Consider the following 20,475-nt stretch of genomic DNA (forward strand, 5'->3'; position numbering starts at 1 on the left):
TCACTTATTGTATCCATGTTTTCTCTTACCATAAGGCATCTCACCACACTAGTAACCAAATCAGTTAAAAAACAGTGTTATTTTTTTTAATAACAAAAAATATGACACATAACTACTGTCACTGAGTCAATATTGCGACTTTTTTCAAGAATTACAGGATTACATGCAAAGAAACAGTGGTTTTCAGCAGTTCATCCCACATAACAAATAAGCAAACATAATTCTTTTTGCTAAAATGCAGAAATATACGTAATGTTTTTCACTCAGTCCCCTCCCCCAATTTAATTCTTTTTTCTCATAAACCAGCTTTAAATTAAAGAATTAAATTGTGGATTATATGACTGTAATCTGGTTTTATTTTAAATTACTTTAATTAGATTTCTCCCAACCATAATGCAAATTCTAATCTGAGTGATGAATGCATACCTGCATTTTTGTATTAATCACATAATAGAAAGTACAAAAATGATTAGTTTTGCACCCTGAGAGCAATATTTAGTTAATTAATATAGTGAAAGTGTTACTCCTCTGTAAGTGAATTCATTCTCTTTATTGAAGATAACTTAATTTCTTCAAAGTTGATTGTAAAAAAAAATTTTTTTACTTTGTCAATAGAAATGTTAAACATTAATAGATTCTGACTTGACTGCCTTATCTTGGGAACCAGAAGTTATTAAGAGGATTGTTAAAGAATAAGACTATTCCTGGGTCAATCCTTTCTCAGTGGAAAAAATGGTCACAATACCACATTTGCATTCTCAGAGTAAGGTAAAATGGAGACTCAGTATTTTTTATTAGGCCAACTCCTGTATTTAGAGAAAAAAAAAAAAAAAAAATAGGTCATTCTTTAAATTTACACCATATGTTCAATTTTGTAATAACTGCTGACTTTATATTTTATGACTATATATATTCAAGAATTTTCAGGAAGAAACAAGGTCAGTGCAATTTTGGAAGGTAAGTTCGCTAAAATATTAAAAGTTTTAAGTTTAAAACTTAAATAGTTTTAAAATACTATAGTTCTAAGTTTAGTGTCTTCAAAAGCCTATGTGTTCTTTACAGCAATTTTAGGATGATGCATTGATTTTTAAAGCTCTGAAAAAGATAAAATCTATTTATAATAGCTGTGTGATTAAAGCAATGTGGTGCTTGGGACCATCACTGATAAAGAATTAGATTTAGACTAAGATGTCTGGAGTCCATCAGAAGACTGCTGACAGTTACATAGAGGACATTATGCAGAGAATTATATGAAGAATGTGTAATTCCCAAATACAGCATTTTGAGATTGAAATACAAAGTCTGTATTGAACTAATGGTTCCTATGATTGAAGTTTCACTGCATTTTTAGTGTTTAGATTATATACTTGGTCTACTGGGTCTGGCTGGGATAGAGTTAATTGTCTTTATAGCAGCCTGTGTGTAGCTATATTTTGGATTTGCAACTAAAAGAGTGTTGATAGCACACCAGTGTTCCAGGAACTAATGAATGTTGGCATAGCACCTAGGTCTTCTCAGTCTGCTACCTTCCTATGAGGAGAAGCTGAGAGGGCACGCAACAGCTCACCCCAACTGACCAAAGGGATACTTCATACTGTATGACATCACACTCAGCAATAAAAGATCAGGGAAAGGAGGAGGAAGGTGGGATATTCATGGTGATGATTTTTTTTTTTCTCAAGTGACCACTGCACATGCTGATGTCTGGCTTTCCAGGAACTGTTTGGACATTTGCTTGCCAACGGGATGTAGTAAATGAATTCCTTGTTTTGCTTTGCTTTTGCATGCATCTCTGCTTCCCTTCTTAAACTCTCTCAATTTCAACTCAGAAGTTTTACTTGGTTTTGTGCTTCCAGTTCTCTCCCCAATCCTGCTGAGGAGGAGTGAGGAAGCGACGGAATAGCGGCTTAGCTGCCAGCTGAAGTCAACACATGATATTTGCTTAGAAGGTACAGGGCAGATGCAGTAAAAGAATTCATGAAATAAGGTATATTATTTAAAAGGAGAGTTTCATCTTGGATTCTGTGAATACAGTCTTCCATGCAGCCAGTCACAGTAGGTGCTATCTGATCTCCCCTATCTGTTTCATTTGCTGCCTACCATACTACCTTGGAAAAAATAATCTGTATGGCAAGTCACTGTTAAGCCAGTTGCTGCAGCTGAACAGAGCTGGGTAGCTCTGCTTATGGGAAGAAGTAACTTTAGAGAGAGAATTTGTGTCAGTCAGCTGCAGATAAATGAGCTGCCATACTCCCACATGCCTGTGAGGAGTCAAGATCCATGCAGTTCTTGGTTCCTGATTATAGTACATGATGAAATACCACCCAGGGAAAAATGGAAGAGCAGACACTGGAAGAAGCAACCAGTACCAATTAATGATTTTGTTTGTTTTGTTTCATTTGGGTTTTTTTTGTTACATGCAGTATTTTCTGATTACTTTGACACCTTTTGAGGACCAGAATGTGATTTGAAAAATCAATCCATTTGAAGATTACTTTGGCCAACAGTTATAAAATTTATGCATCCTTTACGCCTCAAATAAATAACATATATATATAACATATATATGTATGTATAAATAAGTGTACTTTTCTTAGTGACCCCATATGAAAAGTATCTAGAACTTAGAACACTTAACAGAAAAATAAACATGCTCCTTTTCATGGAAAAATGAGTTTCAGGTTACCAGCATTTTCTGTTTTGCCTTAGAAGGAATCAATAAATGACACTCATAACAGGATTTTTTATTTTTTTTTTTTCTCCAGGAAAACAGACGCTTATTGGAAGACTACAACAGGATTATTGCCCTCATGTATCTGCAGTTGCAACCTTCGATTTTTCTCAGATCAGGAAACTCATTATACCTCTTGTGGAACTGAGTTTTAAATTGATTTTCTCCTTGCAGAGTGCCAGCCCTGAATATGGGTTATTGTGTATTTTGTATGGGTTATTGTGTTGGGTTACTGTGTAGCCAGAATCTAAGAGGCCATGCAAGATTCATTTGAACAGAACCCCAAGGGTTTCATGTCTTTTCATCCAAAATATTTAAGGAATATAGAAATCAAATTAATTTTTACTTTAAAGAAAGTGACACAGCTGGAGAACTTTTTGAAATTAATTAAAATATCTGTATGTCCTGGGAAAGAAAATAAAATATGGCTTACATATGTCCCATCCTGCTCAGCGGGTGAGGTGGGAGCTAATCTTTTACAACACTCTGTGTGGTTTATAGGAAAAATGACAGGCCCTCGAGAGGCTGAATATGAAACAACTATAAATTTTATTACAAACTTCCCTAAAACTGTGTCAAGAGGAATTAAAGTCTTGGCAGTTTTTTACTGTAAGGGTGGTGAGACACTGGAATGGGTAGCCCAAGGAAGCTGTGAATGCTCCATCCTTGGTGGTGCTCAAGGCTGGGTTGGACAGAGCCCTGGGTGGCATGGTTTAGCGTGAGGTGTCCCTGCCCATGGCAGAGGGGGTTGGAACTTGATGATCTGAAGGTCCTTTCCAACCCTAACTATTCTATGATTCTATAGAGAACCCAATACTTGGTCAGATAGAGCGGTATGTATTTAAATACAAAGACGAGGTAAGAAGTTTAAAGTAATGCTGTGTGACATTATTCAGCAATGTTTCCAGTTAGAGAAAAGGTCTTACTTGTAAAATTCTGAGATGCAGAATTTTCTTCTTTTATCTAAGACAGAATTAACACTTTGTTTCAGTATTTGTTATCAGTTTATGTATTAAAAAAAATGAAAAATATAGATCCAAACATGAGAATTTGAAGATAAAGGTTTCAGGTTTTGCACTGACTGTTCAGAACAAAGGTTTGAACCTTTACTTCAATGTCTCATGCAAATTGCCTAATGCTAGAGTCCTTTCTGATGTCCTTTAATACATAATTTAATAGAATTTGTTTGTTTTGCAGTGACAATATCATATTACTCTCTAACACTGACATGAAATGATAGAACTTTTAAAATGCAAAATAGAACTTGAATATAAAAGTTAAGCTCTGCTCTTTCTGGTTCAAGCACTACCACTGCTATAAAGATTTCATGTTTGGAACTGTAATAATTGTGTTGATGATATATGAACCAAAAAAGAACCCCTGTTCTCAGTCACTTATATATTCTTTCTACAATGCCAATGGAAGCAAAAAAAGAGTAATAAAAATTCATCTTTGCCATCACAGAAAACATATGAGATTTAAATTTCACAGAATGCAGTAATGTTGACTAATAAGATTTCAGCTTTACAAATATGTTTCTCTGTCCATAACTAGTCTTTAAAATATATCCAGAGGGAAATTCCATTATCTGTTAAAAAAATAAGAGCAGAAGTGTGAAAACTTACAGGGAGAATCTCAAGGTTATACACTCTACCAAAAAAATTAACTTCTCAGTTAAGCTTTCACAGATTTTCTAATAAAAGTTTGTAACACTACAGCTAGAATTTATTTCATTCTGTTGGCAGTACAACACATAAAGCAATGGATGTTATTTTAAGAGCCATCTCTTAGCAAGGTTCACAATCTGTCGTATCTTTATGAATTATTTCATGTTCCCACATACATGGAAACCAACAATAAATACACTGTTTTTCTAGCTCTAAATAAATTGCCTTTCCTATTGGATATAATCCTCACAATTTCTGATTGCACCTCCTAATTTCCTACAACACACATTAACTAGAAAACCACTGATTTCACTCAGAAGCATTAAAATATGTTCTCCTTTAAGCACTGGAATAAGCTGTCACTTGTCCTTCAAGCACTTTATGACTACCCATTCATTTTCATGGAAGTTTCTCTTTTTTAATCTTTATATAATCCTGGGCAGATTTAGATAAGGTATTAGGCAGAAGTTATTTGCTCTGAGGGTGGTGAGGCACAGGGATAGGTTGCCCAGAGAAGTTGTGTTTGCCCCATCCCTGGAAGTGTGGCCACGTTGTATGGGGCCTTAAGCAACCTGGTCTAGTGAAAGATGTCCCTGCCCATGGCAAGGGGCTTGGAATTTGATGATATTTAAGGTGTTTTCCAACCCAAACCATTCTATGATTCTGTGATTATTTCTATTTATTGGTTAATTTGAGTATTATGTCTGTAGTATTTTTTCTTTCCAATACCGATTGTTATAAGTGATATCATACTTAAGTCCTTCTTTGTTTGATTTCTGTATAAATCGTTGAATTCTGTGGTTGTATTGGGCAAGAACATACACATAAAGGATATTTTAATCAGTTAATTCATAGTATCTTTTAATATTGTGGTTTATATGCTTCCAAATATCAGATTAGATCAACAACAGATTCAGTCTTTCCTGAGCATGTTTGCATTCTCACATTGTTAGTGTACAGGCATGATGCAAAAAATTAGTGCTGCTTCTAAGCTTAATAAAAGTTTTCATGTTTTCTCTCAGTCTGTGGAGTTTGGTACTCTTATTTTCTTTCATATAATGTTTTTGTGTCATTATCCTGCAGTTTTTCCGTCACTAATGAAAAAAAAATCTCAAGAGAAAGTACTCATATACTGAAATACTTGTCAGTTCAAATTTATTCTCACAAGTCATGAAGTAAAAAGCCCTGTGTAACACAACTTGCAATCCTGAAGAAAAAATTATAAGGTGAAATATTTTAAAAGCTTCATGTTTGACACATCTTCTCACTGTCAAGTTTTTTTGAGTTTTTCACAGTGGCAACAGCTATAGTTTGTTGTTTTTTTTTTTTTTTTGTTTTGTTTAAGAGTGAGAATGTTTCTAATTAACAAAAAATTAAAATAAATAAAATTGAGAGGATGCATTCCCTCTAGCACTTGAACCTTTTTCTTAACAAGTGGTTTTTAATTAGTGTGTGTAGTTTTGGGTTTCAGGATTTGGCTACTCCAGTTCTAATAGGAATAGTACTTTCTGATATTTGAGAAGAAGAATATTGGGAAGGAACATAAAATCAGCTGGAACATATGAAAGTGAATTATTAACATCACCAATCAGATGGTGAAAACTGACCTTCTAACAGACCAGCTGGAGTTGTGTTCAGATTTAAAATTTAACCAAATCAACGTTATTTTTGCTAACATGCCATAATATTTTTTTTTAGTCACAGTTTAGAATTAGTTTAGATTAATTCAGTTAAATCCATGTATATTAAATCCAGCTCACCAAAAAAATTGTACTCCTAAAGCTGTCGTAAAACTGTATTCCTACTCAGTGAAAAAAACAAACAGAGATTAAGTTAACACTCTTGTTTTGCCAAAATAAAAGCAATGCATTTTTATGTAGATTCAGAATAGAACAGGAAGATCAGCTGTGACTCATGTCACCATATAGTCGAAAGGGACAGCAAGGTATACTAATTCTGTCCCAGAAAATCCCAAGTCAGCATGCTTAGTGTTATCCTATCATACCTTACCATATCTTTTCAGACACATTTTCCAAGTCTGTACTTATTTAAATAATCTGAATATTTAATTCCTAGAGATTCTTCAAAGAAATTCTTTACTCTTATAGTAACCATATATCATCACTGATCCATTATTATTGGAAGATATCAACCTTACAAATGAATTGTCAAAATGTGTCATTGTTTAAGCCCAGTCAGTAACTCAGAACCATGCAGCCACTCACTCACTCACCCACTTCTTTTTCCTCCTCCTGCTCCTGAAGAGATGGGGACAAGAATCAAAAGAATGTAACTCCTACCGGTTGAGATAAGAACAGTCCGGTAACTAAGGTACAATACAAAACCTCTGCTGCTACCACCAATAATAATAATGATGAGAGAAACAACAAGGAGGGAGTATGCAATTGCTCACCACCTGCTGACCGATACCCAGCCCAACCTGAGAAGCAATCTGGGCCTTCTGGGTAGCTCCGCTTAGTTTCTCTACTGGGCATGACGTGCTGTGGTAGGGAATAACCCTTTAGTTAGTTTGGGTCAGGTGTCCTGTCTCTGCTTCCTCCCTGCTTCTAATGCGCCTCCTCACTGGCAGAGCATGAGACTGAAGAGTCCTTGATCAGTGTAAACAATACTTAACAACAACTAGAAACATTGGTGTGTTATCAGCACTGTTCTCAGGCTAAAGTCAAAACCACAGCACTGCACCAGCTACTAAGAAGGAGAAAAATGACTGATATGGTTGAATCGAGGACAAAATGCCTGGCAACAAAATTTCTGTAAAGCACAATTACTGTGTTATATTGCAAATGTTATGTTTCTCAATTAACCACAGTTTCATCTTAGTAAGATGCTACTTTTGTCCTTCATTACTTACCCCAGATCTTCCTGTATACTTTACTGAGAAATGGAAAAAAACCTTGATGAAATAAACTACTTGAAACAGTAGCATTCAAAATGTTTTTTAATAAGATAGACTGACATTTCCCTAAAATATTACAAGGTTCAAATTATTAAGGTTTTGATGGCAGGAAGGAAGAGAAAAATTCTGAGGAAAGGCATAGATTTTAATGAGAAACAAAAATCCTTTCTTCCAGGATAGAGGCAAAGCAGCTTCTTCAAACCCACTTTGAAATGTTCACCACTCAGAGAAATGATGTATTTATAAGACAATCCCAAAGCAAAAGCCCCTTTTATTGCAGTTTCAGAAGTATTTTAAATGTGACTTGAAAAGCACCAGGAGCAAGGCATTATTTCATTGAGAGTAAAAGTTATTGTTTCCCTGGATACAAATGACAAGTTCATACAAGAATATTGAAAGAATTCACTCATTGCCAGATACTTCTGACTACTATATTAAGCTGTTTTACACCACTATAAAGTAGTTAACTAGTCTTCCATGGGAATAAAAAGAAAGAATTAGAAGAATTCCTGAATTTTTATGCCACATACACAGAGGGATGCATCCTTAAACATTTGAGCTGTCTGAAAAAGACACTTCTAAAGATGTAAAATTCCAAGCAGGTGACAGAAAATGCTGCCAGTTCTAGCTCATCACCACAGAGGAAAAAAAGAACCAAAAAATCATTATAAAGAAGACAGGCTGTGCAACAAAGCACTATAAATTTAATTCAGAGTGAGGGTGAGCCAGAAACTCTATGTTTTCTTTTTTATTGTTCTAGCTGTGCTGACCAACAGATTTTATTTCATTATTTCAAAAAACTTTGTACATGAACAATTTCTATGAGTCCTAGTTTCTCTAAACTAAATTAGAAAAAGGAAAATTTGTTTGAATCAGCACACTTCTGACTTTAACATTATGGCACAAATCACTTTCCAGCTAAAATGAGCTGGGAATGATTTTCTTTGTTATTGATTTTAGATTCTATGGCTTGTGTTCTATGCTTTTCCTGCTTGATGCAACAGATCAGCATTTTTCAAGACCAGTGAATATGTATGCATGTATAGAACCTTGTATCTCTTTTGAATTATTACTGTCATTAGGGTAATACAGTATTTTGCTTATTAATGCATTACTTTCTTCTGAAAGGCATTTAGAGATAGTGATGTATGAATGTTAAACTCTGTTAATCTTTTTAATCCTAGGTAATTCTTGTAAAATACTTATTTCCCATACATGTATTTGTGACCTATTTGAAGAAAATTCTTAACAGTATATCTGGGTGCACAGTTCAAGCATCCAAACTACACCCAAACCCCTAAAAACCACAAAACAAAACTGCAACATAACCCTCCCCTTGAAAAGCCTATAATGTCAGTGACTGTGCAGTCAAGAAACAAAGTGAGAATGACAGAATACTGTGATGAAGATACCCCCTGTAGGAAAAGTTTAATTTAGAAGTTGCCATTTTGAAGGTGCTATAACCAGTAACATTCCCTGAAGGTTTCTTCAGCTATTGCAAGCATGTCTTGATGATATCTTGATTTCATTTCAGCATTTCATAAGTACTGTATTTGTTAAAGTCTGTAAAAAGTCAGCAAGAACTTTTCTGCACTGCCTGTAGTAAGGATGATTTCCTGCATTAGCCCTCAAAAGCACAAAGGCAGAAAGTTTCCATCAAGCACAGAGCAATGACATTCAAACAACTTTGAATAACTCAGACGCTGAATCCTACCGTATATATCAGCTATGGAATGATACTAAGAGGTAGGTCAGTGTGGCAGGCGTGCCTCTGGACTCCCACCCTACACGGCAGCATTAGTGCCAGCATAATGGAATCACAACTATGTTACTTTTGGAGGTCTCTGGCATCCATACAGGTAAAGAGTTCACTTTTGTTTAATTTCAAGCTCTTGACTAGAAAATTATACAGACAGTATATTGCTTTCCAAGTACATATACATAATTTGCTAATTTTATTTTCAAATATACCAGACATTTAAAAATTTAAATTCAAATACTTCTCCTTGAAAGAGTTTACACATTTTCACAAGTATATGGATTCAATCACCAGCTATAAAATGTTCTTGTCTTAATTGCTTACTACTGTATCTGTTAGTATGATAAAAGCATCATAATATTGTAATATAGAAAGAACACAAGAAAAAAGAAAAACACACAGCACTGTTCCTGTTTTACAGAAACTATTGTGAAGATAATAAACCAGAAAAGTATCATGAGTCATAAGCATAATGCTACAAAACTTACTTTTAAAACAACCTTATATCAGACTTTTAACCCCATTTCTCAGAGTTTAGGATGAGATCAATTTCCAAGGGTCTATGGCTTTAATCCTTATTCTTGTTTTATGGTATAAATGTATGCAAAAAATGCCCATGATCTTGAATATCTTTCTTCAGCTCACTAATACTTTCATGGGTTTTGCAGTATTTGGGTTACTGCAGATCCATCCTTCCCTTGTTTGTTTTGATTATGTTTTAATATAGAAGTCCTGTATTTTCAAATATAGGAAAAATTGTGGCAGAAAATAATCTGATTAGTCAAGATCTGTTTTAGTAGAAGTGGGAGAAGTAAAGCATATTTTCAAAATTTACTTCAAAGCTACAGAGTAAATTTGATTTACAACACTGTGCATGCCAAATCTTAATACTCAGTCTTCTTTAGCTAAATGTGCTCTGCCCCATGTAAAATCATCCATATAAACTAGTTTTAGAAAGAATTATGAGTGCTCCCTCTTCCCCCTTCCAAACGAAACATCTAACATTTCAGGTACAACTACCTGAATGTCAGAGTAAATAGCCTTTCTTCTTATTTTTATTTTGTAGAAAATTTTTATTCTTTCCAACATAGGCTTCCTTTGCATTTGCTGTTCATTTGCTACCTATAGACCTACATAAAATACTTCCTTTATATATCTAATACACTTTCCCATCAAAAATCTAAATACTCAATATATTTTATACTGATATTTGATTTGGCAACCTGAACAGTAATACTAATAAAATCTGTAATAACACCTTTTGCAGCAATATAAGTATATCAACAATGTCAATCTTTATAGAACTATAAGTAGAGAAAAGTTATTGTGACTATTTAAAATAAACATTATGTGAAAGAGGTATTTGCTTATTCAGAGAAATATTTTTAAGTTTCAGAAACAGATTTCATCATACTGGACTACTTTACTTACAGTAGTGCAACCACTTTCTAATTTTGATTTACAATCTACATTTATAGATGTCTCTATCAAGTCGAAGCCACTTCTTAGCTATAAATTTATCAATATAAATTAATCTGGTTATTCTTTTCCACAATATTTAACTGACAAATAAAGTAGGAATTATTTTTAATCATTTTAAAATCCAGAAATGTGGGATAAAATTCAAGTTGATATACCTGGTTATTAAACTGCTGAACAGGTATTACCTCTGAGATAGTGAAGTCTACCAGTCTAAGCTGGAAATGGTACCTGACCTGTCCCATCTAAGAACTGCTTGGCAAGTACTGGCAAGCATGGTCCAGAGCTGTGCCTGGGAATCATTTAAGTGGCTTAGTGTTGCAGATGAGTGACATCCAGCACATAAGAACATACAAAGGCAGTGTCTGATTTGCTGGCATAGATATAGCCTAGCTGAACTGGCACTTACACAGAGGGCACCTAACCTCTCAGTATGAGCTATGGAGAGTGTGCAGATTGCTCTGAAGATGCTGGAGGGGCAGAATCTGCTTTCTTAAATTAGGCATCAGAATCAGATGGACTAGCTCTACCTAACCATCTAACAATTCATGGAATCTATATTATGAAAAATGAAAAAGTAGAGCACATAGCTACTTATACGTAAAAAGTTGAAAACTAAACAGCAAAACAAAATATTGCTGATCAAAAATAAAGGTTTATTAATATTAATGGGATTTTGCAGTAGTTAAGTCATAAAGTGAAAAGGCGTGGAAAGACAAGTGAAACTGGTTATAAAATGCATAAACAGACCCTATTAAAGTTAATCCACAGGGTTGTGACCAGTATGACTCTGGTTAATCAACATATTCTTTTAATACTGTGGTTTTTTAGCGAAATCAAAAATTTACATAAACTCATGGTAATGTCAGTAGATTCTCAAAAATAAACAGTGCTTTGGAGAATTTTGGTTCATACATTAATTTTAATTCATACCTTTAATAAAAGTAATGCAGAAGAAGCTGGAAACAAAGTGCCCACTCTGTAGAAACATGGTTTTATACACATCAGTCACAGTATTGTTCAGTATCATCTCCTCAAAATCTCATCTTTGTTTGAGATGTCACAAATTTTGCTCTGCTTGACTCAGGCAACCACTGCAAAGTGTTATTTAATGCTGAAATGAGGTATAACAAAACATTCAATTTCACAACTGGATGCCTTTATGCACATGCTCCAGTCATCAAAACCTTGTAGCCCAGTCTTACAATGACAATACTTCTTATGTTATGTTCTTTTTTTCATGTGGAACACTGATTTCATGAAATTGTATGTTTATTTCAAACAGTTGGAATGCATAATGTGTTTTGAACTCTGGTTGCATTTGATACCTAACTTAAAGAATTTTATTGCCAAGCTTATAAACTGAGCTTTACTAAAAATACTGATTTGGTTAATAAAATTTATTTAATATAACATAGACGTGATATATGATCTGGTTTCATGACTTGTCACCTGATACTTTCTTTTTCAATATTAAAATGTTATATTCATATTCTTTTTTCAATGAAGTTTTTTTATTATTATTTTTGGTTGCCTGTTTGGTTTTTCATCTACAATGTTTTTTGTGAGGAACTTTCAGTGTATACTTTCTTCTGTGCAAGTCAACCAGAAAGAAATACTACCAAAACAGAATAAATGTAATAAATGCTTGCAAAAGGATATTCAGGTTTTAGTGGTATAGAAGTGTTTGAGTATTTCCAGTGTTAGACTTAAAAATTCATTTGCTATAAAAAGATGATAAATTAAATATTACATTTAAAAAAAAAGTCTTAAATTGTTGAACTGGGTTTGCATGGCAAGGTTTTGGTACTGGAGGGGCTACAGGGCTACAGTGAGAAGTTACTAGAAGCTTCTCTTGTGTCCAATAAAGCAAATGCTAATTGGCTCCAAGAAGGACCCACTGCTGTCCAAGGCCGAGCCTGTGAATGGTGATGGTAGCACCTGTGGCATAACATAGAATAGGCAACATAACAGAAAGGTAAAAAATTATTGTGCAAAAGCAACTGCAAACAGAGAAAGGAGTGAGAATACGTGAGAGAAACAGCTCTGCAGACACCAAGGTCAGCGCAGGAGTGGGAGGAAATGCTCCAGATCCCAGAACTGAGATTCTCCTGCAGCCTGTAGTGCAGACCATGGTGAGGCAGATTCGCCCCCTGCAGTCCATGGATTTTAATGGGGGAGCAGATCTCCACCTGCAGCACATGGAGGACACAATGACAGAGCAGAGGAATGCCCAAAGAGGCTGTGACCTCATGAGAAGCCTGTGTTATAGCAGGCTCCTGGCAGGACCTGTGGTCCTGTGGGTGATCCATGCTGGAGTATTCTGCTCCAGAAGGACTGCACCCCAAGAAGGGGCCCACACTGGAGCAGTTTGTGAAGAGCTGCAGCCTGTGGGAAGGACTCATATTGGTGAAGTTCGCGGAGAACTGTCTTCCATGTCAAGGGCAACATGCCAGGGCAGGGGAAGGGTGTGAGGAGTCCCCTCCTGGGGAGGAAGGAACTGCAGAAACAAAGTGTGATGAACTAACCGCAATCTCCATTCTCCATCCCCTTCCATGGAGGGGAAGAGGCAGAGAAATTGTAAAGTTAAGCCCTGGAAGAAGGAAGGGTGGGGGGTGAGGTATTTTAAGACTTGGTCTTATTTCTCATTATCCTGCTCTGCTTTGACTGGTAATAAATAAAATTTATTTCCCCAAGTTGAGTCTGGTTTGCCCATGATGGTAATTGTTGAGTGGTCTCCTTGTCCTTATCTCAACTCACAAACCTTTTGTTATACTTTCCCCTGTTCAGTTGAGGAGGGGGAGTGATAGAGTGGATTTGGTGAGCACCTCATGTCCAGACAAGGTCAACCCACCACAACTGTCTTTATAAACCCACATATTTGCATAAGAATGTGAGAAGGAAAAAGTCTAAAAGTAGTGTTCACCTCATTTAACTCCAGCATTTAGAAAATAAGTATCTAGGCAAAGCTCACCTTCTAGTAATTGTCTATAGTCAATGCAGCTATATCCTGAAGGCAATTCACATCATTTATCTGCTCTAAAACTGAATGAATCACTAGCTGGAAATGCCTTCCATTAACTTGAAGGGAAGCTTTGATGTGGCTCTGACTCCATACCTCAGAGTCCAAGTGTCTCTGAATCTTCACTTTGAGTTATCAGATCTGTAAAATTAATATGAATAAGAACTTCAACTTTGATTTTCCAGTTTTATGAAATACAAAATACCTTCTGATTTCAGAGTAAGTAGCCTCTAACTGCATTTAATTTATTTATTTATTTACTTATTTATCCATTTATTTATTTATTTTCAGTGAAACTTTGACAGCCGGAAGCAAAAAAAAAAAAAAGAAAGTCTACTTGCGCTTCCATTTTCTTGATGCAAATTTTGTAGATAAGACAGTTTATAATTTTTGGTGTGTTCTATAAGCAGTTTCTTAGAATGGGTATATGTGCTTCTTGGCAGGTAGGCGTACACACCAAAGCGCAATCTCCCTGTCTACATCTAGTATACACACTTCCTATCCCAGTCTGTAACAATGTCGGATTAGTTATGCACATTTAACCTACAAGGATATTAAATTTCTTTTAATTGCTCCTCATGCATACTTTCAACCTTGTTCAATACACAGCTGTATTCTTTATTCTTTAGTTTCCTTTGAGAACTTCCACAGTTCTTTCAGCCAATAGGAAAAAGGGAAATGGAGGAAGACACAGTAACAGAAATAGGTTTTCTTTCCTGTGGAATTCCTGACTGCGGGTGATACAGGGTTCATGTAAAAGATTAGACCCTCTTATTTAACTTTTCTGCTCCTACACAATGTGTGTGATTTAATTATGGATACTTTCTTAATGCTTGTTTAGTGCAGAAGAGCTTAGAAAATATACAACAATGATTTAATAAATATAGTATGTTTAGCTGGAGCAGATTAAAGCTCTGTTATGTTTGAAGGCAAGGAAATCTGTGAAGTTCTTCATTTAATGCAGGAGAAATCTATCGTAAAGCCTTCAAAAATAATTTTATAAATATTCATTTGTTGTACTAAAATAGTTGTTTATTTTTATTTGACTTGCCCCATTGTAAACACAAGCTCATATACCTAGATAAAACAATAAACTGTAACAAATAAAGAAAAAACCCTCACATGGCTGTGGTATAAGGTCTAGTGTCTCTCACAAACTACAGTTTTAATACTCATTGACACACCTATAAAATTCACAAATAATATTGTAAAAATATTTTTCTTTACTCAAAAGATAATTTCTCTTCTTAATGATTAATTTTCACAAGGATTAACAAATTTTAAATGGCTTTTCCATGCTTTGCAAATTTTGACATGTAAACCAGATTTTTTACCATCCTGGAATATAGCAATATAATTCACATTTGGCTTAATTTTTGTCATCCAGTAAGTAACTCCACCTTTTACACTTAAAAAATGGGAAAAAGTTGGGAAAAGTGACCCATTTAAAAGTATGTGACCTCACACACAGACAGCATAGTGCCAGCAAATGTTGTTGTATACTCCAATCAATTTAGTACCCAGCATTTAAAGTAGCAACATTTTATTGAAGTACTGTAATAACAACTTTGTTAACTACCCACAACTGTCACAAATACTTTCAATCAACATTTTACTTCACAAAGTCAAGCTGTGTAAAACTTTCATTATGGAAGCAAGACCATGCAAAACAAGATTGTTTTGTGGTTCATTTCTGAACGCAAAACTCATCTCAGTTGTCTAGCAATATCCACAGGAAACAATTTGCTTCAATGTAACTGTCCCTTCTGGTGAATTTATTTCCCTTCTTCCATGTTCTTGAAAATAAAACCACAGCGTCCACTAAGTGGGCTGTTACTTTTTAGCTTATCACATGCTCTTGGCAAAAATATTTTATTTCCTTTCTAAAGCTTTCAGTAGTAAGATAGGACTGCATCTAAATAAGGGTGAAAGGGGCACACATGACTGCCAAAAATGTCTAGCCATCCAGGAGAAATGTTTCCAGCTTCTTCTATTTTTGAAAGACTGTTTTCTGACTGCATCAGCATCATGTGCTTGTGCTTAACTATCTTTTCTCAGATGTTCTTTTGGAGACTAAAGATGACAAAAGGAAAGGCTGAAAATTTCCTGCCAAGCAAAGAAATCTTTATATAAACCACACTAACATTTGAAGAAGGACTTTTTCTCGTTTGTTTCTTTAGAGTAACTGGAGAGAATCTCTGGAGACCCTCCTAAGGAAGTACCATTAGAAAAAGTAGTCAGTAGACACTCAAAGAAATAATGAATTGACTGCCACTTCCACAAAGGCAGGAAACTTTTTCTATATAAATCATTTGTTCCACATGCTCTCTTTTTGTAAGTCTTTTTCGGTGGATTAAATGAGGAAGATTAATACTAGCTTGTCAGGGTTTTTTTATGTCTGACTTGTTTTGACTTCTATAATTGCCCACAGAGTCTGTACATTTTCAAAGCCTGTGCATTTTTACTCTAAGTTTTGTGCATAAGTCACGTAAAATGAGGATTTAGCACAGCTTTCACAGTACCTCCGTATTTTTTGCCTAATGCCTTGAAAATGAAAATCACTCTGTTTCATTTTCTTGAAATTCTTTATAGTTGAAAAAAAATACTCATCTGTCTGGGTTCAGCTGTAGCAATCATTCTTTTGCTTCTTAGAAGCTGGTGCAGTGCTGTGGTTTTGGCTTTAGCCTGAGAACAATGTTTGATAACACACCAATGTTTTTAGCTGTTGTTAAGTATTGCTTACACTGATCAAGGACTCTTCAGTCTCATGCTCTGCCAGTGAGGAGGGGCACAAGAAGCAGGGAGGAAGCAGAGACAGGACACCTGACCCAAACTAACTAAAGGGTTATTCCATACCACAGCACGTCATGCCCAGTAGAGAAACTAAGCGGAGCTACCCAGAAGGCCCAGATTGCTTCTCAGGTTGGGCTGGGTATCGGTCAGCTGGTGGTGAGCAATTGCATACTCCCTCCTTGTTGTTTCTCTCATCATTATTATTATTGGTGGTAGCAGCAGAGGTTTTGTATTGTACCTTAGTTACCGGACTGTTCTTATCTCAACCGGTAGGAGTTACATTCTTTTGATTCTTGTCCCCATCTCTCCAGGAGCAGGAGGAGGAAAAAGAAGTGGGTGAGTGAGTGAGTGGCTGCGTAGTTCTGAGTTATTGGCTGGGCTTAAGCCATAACACTATCTATTAAAAACAGATAAGGAACAATGGTGTTAACTGATAAACCTCAGTAATAATCAAGATTAGAACATGAAAAAGACAGAGAAAGACCTTATACTTGAAAAGTTGCTTGAAAACTATTTGGAAAGACTGGTTGAAATTATGCCACTGCTAAAGCAGCCATGAAGAGCTTTTAATAAGATACAGGTAAGTCTTAACTATGTCTTCTTTACTTTTCCTCTACTCATTTTGAATTTTGCTCCAAATTCTGTTGCTGCTAAGAGAAACTAGAAAATTCTCTGCACTAATAATAAAAGAAGTTAGTAAAGATTAGTATGTGCCCATTTGACTCTATGTTTGGACATGGATAATAAGGATAAATTAATGGATATGTCATTTATTTTGCTTGAGGTTGAAAACAATCAACATCAAATTATCTTGGAGACTTTCTCCTGCTCTTATATAGACATCTGATTCAGTTAGCTGTCCATGCACAGAGAAGTAAGGATTTCTAAGATCTCTAGACACACAGGGGTAGTTGAATATTTGTCTTTCAGGATATGATTCTTGTCATTTTAAAGATGAAGATGTCTAAAATAAATCAGGTGAATCATGACCAAATAACAGCTCTTTTCCTGCCAATAGTATAAAAGGTTATTGAGCCTTATTCAGACTTTTTCTATTTTATTTCTATGTTTTAAATATCTAGAGTTAGATAAGTCCTATTTCTCATGTCTAAAACAATGCTGAACTTATTGCGAGAGAAGAAATTGTACAAATGGTACCCATTTGGTAATTCTGCTTAAAATACTCAATTACTTTTTTTTTCTTTTCTTTTTCTTCTATAAAATAACTGGAAATCCTTTTAAAGATCTCTGAAAAAATACATCCTAATGACACTGGTTTTTGAGTTCTGTTTTTTTTTTTCAGTCCTCAGAGCTAGATTTGAAAATGCCTACAGTGATCCACAACAAAATGTTGCTACCTTTTGAATGACTTTGTTTTTCTGTGTCTTTTATAGTATATATAATCAGCAAATATACCCATTGTGAAATTAGATGAAAAAAGGTTTACGTAGAAATAATAATTTTGTAAAGTTAAATAGCTTTTCATATTTCTGATAACGTAAAGTGTTTTGTTTTATTTTTTTAAACCCAGAAGCAAACAAAGATTTATGATGTATATATACCTAAATGGATGCAAACAGTACTGGGCTGATAATCTTATGAAAGAAATAATGATTTTTGGGAGGAAATCAGTGAATCCAAGAGTGTTTGTTATAATGTCAGAGTTTTCTTCTAATAATTTTCTTCAAGTTTTTCTGAAATATGCTTAGGTAAAAGGGACTTCCTGTCCATCTCCTTAATGCATATTAAGTATAATACATATGTAAAATCCCCAGAAATATTTCCCAGTCGCATCTCTGCTTTTACTAATTCCCTCTGAATCATTGATTGAATCATTGATTAATCCTAATTATGTGACCAGACAATGGCTACAAGGACACCAGCAGCTACTACCTGTGCATAGTCTTTTGTGGCTCAATCAAGAATGAACATCTGGTAAGCCAAATATGCAAGTCTGTTGTAAATATTATCAAACTCAGAGAAAATCCCAAGAGAAAAAGAAGAGCTACCTGTTAGGCTTTTCTAACCTAGTCCTTGGAAATACATATTAATCAGTGAAAATCTAGCATCTTGAGCTGTTTCGTACCAAAATCAACAGCAACCCTGTAGATTTCCTGTAATTGAAGATCTTTGTTTCTACCTTAAATGAGCTTGTTGCTATTATGTATTCTAAAGAACTAAAATTTCTGTTATTGCCTTAATCCCAAATTTATTTAAAGCCAACATACACTAGTAGAGTTTTAAAATTGACAACAAAAAGAAAACAGAGTTAAATTATTGATGCATATATTGGGTGAAAATATGTCTTAAACGTGCTATAAATACTCCAGTATACTCAGTGGGTCACTAATATCAGTATAAAATTTGTGGAGGAAAACCAAAATAAAATCATTACTTTACTATGGGATGAGGTATCCATAGAAATCTAAGTTGTAAAAGTTTACATAGTCCTGAAAGCAGGATCCGAGCAGGAAATTCTTCCTTGTTTAGGGCTAAGGAGGGACAGCAACTGTCGAGTTGGCCGATGACTTTTGTTATCTTAGGTAGAGATGAGACATCTGCAACTGACATCACAACGTTACCTGTCCCTAAAATACTGCTTGAGGTTGACAGTACAAGTAACGACTCACGGCTAGCTGCAAATCACTGGGGTTGTCCTGGTCTCCCTTTCCCAGACTTTTGGACACTGCTCTCCACATACTGGACCGGCACATCTAATCACACAAGGAGACAGTTCAGATTGGAAAATCAATAGGGGAACAAGAATGTGTGGCTGGATGTGAGGGGGAGAAGAACATGCCTACAGCCTTCAGCATTGCATCAGTAGATTTTTTAATTACACTCTTAGGCTTTTTCACAAACCTGACAAAAGGGATGCAATTTACACCTACCTTGGTAAAAAATTCAAAGATTTGATGTGGTTTGGGTTTTTTTATTATTATTTCCTGTGGGAAAACCTAATACACAGTAAAGGTAATAAACCAAAGAAATACAGACAAGAAAGGGAAAGATGCTTTTCTCCGCACAAAAGTCAGTAATTTAATTACTCACCCGTAAATATTCAACTTCAGTTCAGTTTACTCCTTTGTGTGATCCTCAGATTTACACAGATCCAAGTTCTAGCCAACACAATAATGTATGTATGCCCTTCTGAGCACACGCATGGGAGTCTACTTCCACAGAGAAAAAGGGTGGGTTAAACTGGGATAGAATGAAAGAGAAAGGAGAACAGCCAAGCCTATAAATAGAAAGTGGGACACTGAGCAGTAATACAACAGCCATCAGCCTACAAGGGGAGCAAGTAGATAAAATTATTTTTCATTAAGCTAATAATTGGGAGTGGAAGGGGCAGCAGAAAGAGGGACTTGTATTAATAAAACTTTTTCAGAGCACTGTCCATCAAATGTTTCAGTACCTTCATCTCTGCTCTTTATCTAATTATGAGTACTTTCTCTCTCTCTCTCACACACACAGACACAAAAAAGTGGCTAGATTTTTTTTAAAGAAGAATTTAATCCTAAAATTTAATTGTGATCCACTAATTACATTAGTTTACCATTGAATCATAGTTTAAGTAGAGAATATTTCATATCAATTTTTCCAAAGAGTACACCTCTTTCTATTTACCAAAGTACTAAATCTACAACAGAAGTTTTTGTTAGCTAATAAACTTTAGATAATTTGGAACAAAAAGATTCTTCAATCTTACTTTCTCTTATTTCTTAGGATCATATTTATTCATTCTCACTTGTAACTGATGCACATGCTCTTTTCTAAAATGGTTGTGTTACCTGACAGTCCTACAGTACCTGTGTATAAGTAACCAGCACTGGGTCATGCATAAAAGCTGCTTTGCCTTGAAATCGCTCCAAAGCAGAAGTTTCTAAACAAAATTCACAACAGCTTATCTTCTGCAAAATCAATGGCTCATTCTTGTTCCTGTTGTGATCAATGTTCATGTAAAAATTTTACAAGGATTTGCTTATTGAAACAAGAAATTACAGCCATATCCTTACCATATCAAGTACATTCGCTATTGGGATGCCTAAAGAATAGAGATTAAAGATATTATTTCCTCTTCCCAATGATCTCTTACTCAGTTATTTT

The sequence above is a fragment of the Psittacula echo genome, assembly GCF_963264785.1.
Source record: "Psittacula echo genome assembly, chromosome: 3".
Lineage (NCBI taxonomy): Eukaryota > Metazoa > Chordata > Aves > Psittaciformes > Psittacidae > Psittacula > Psittacula echo.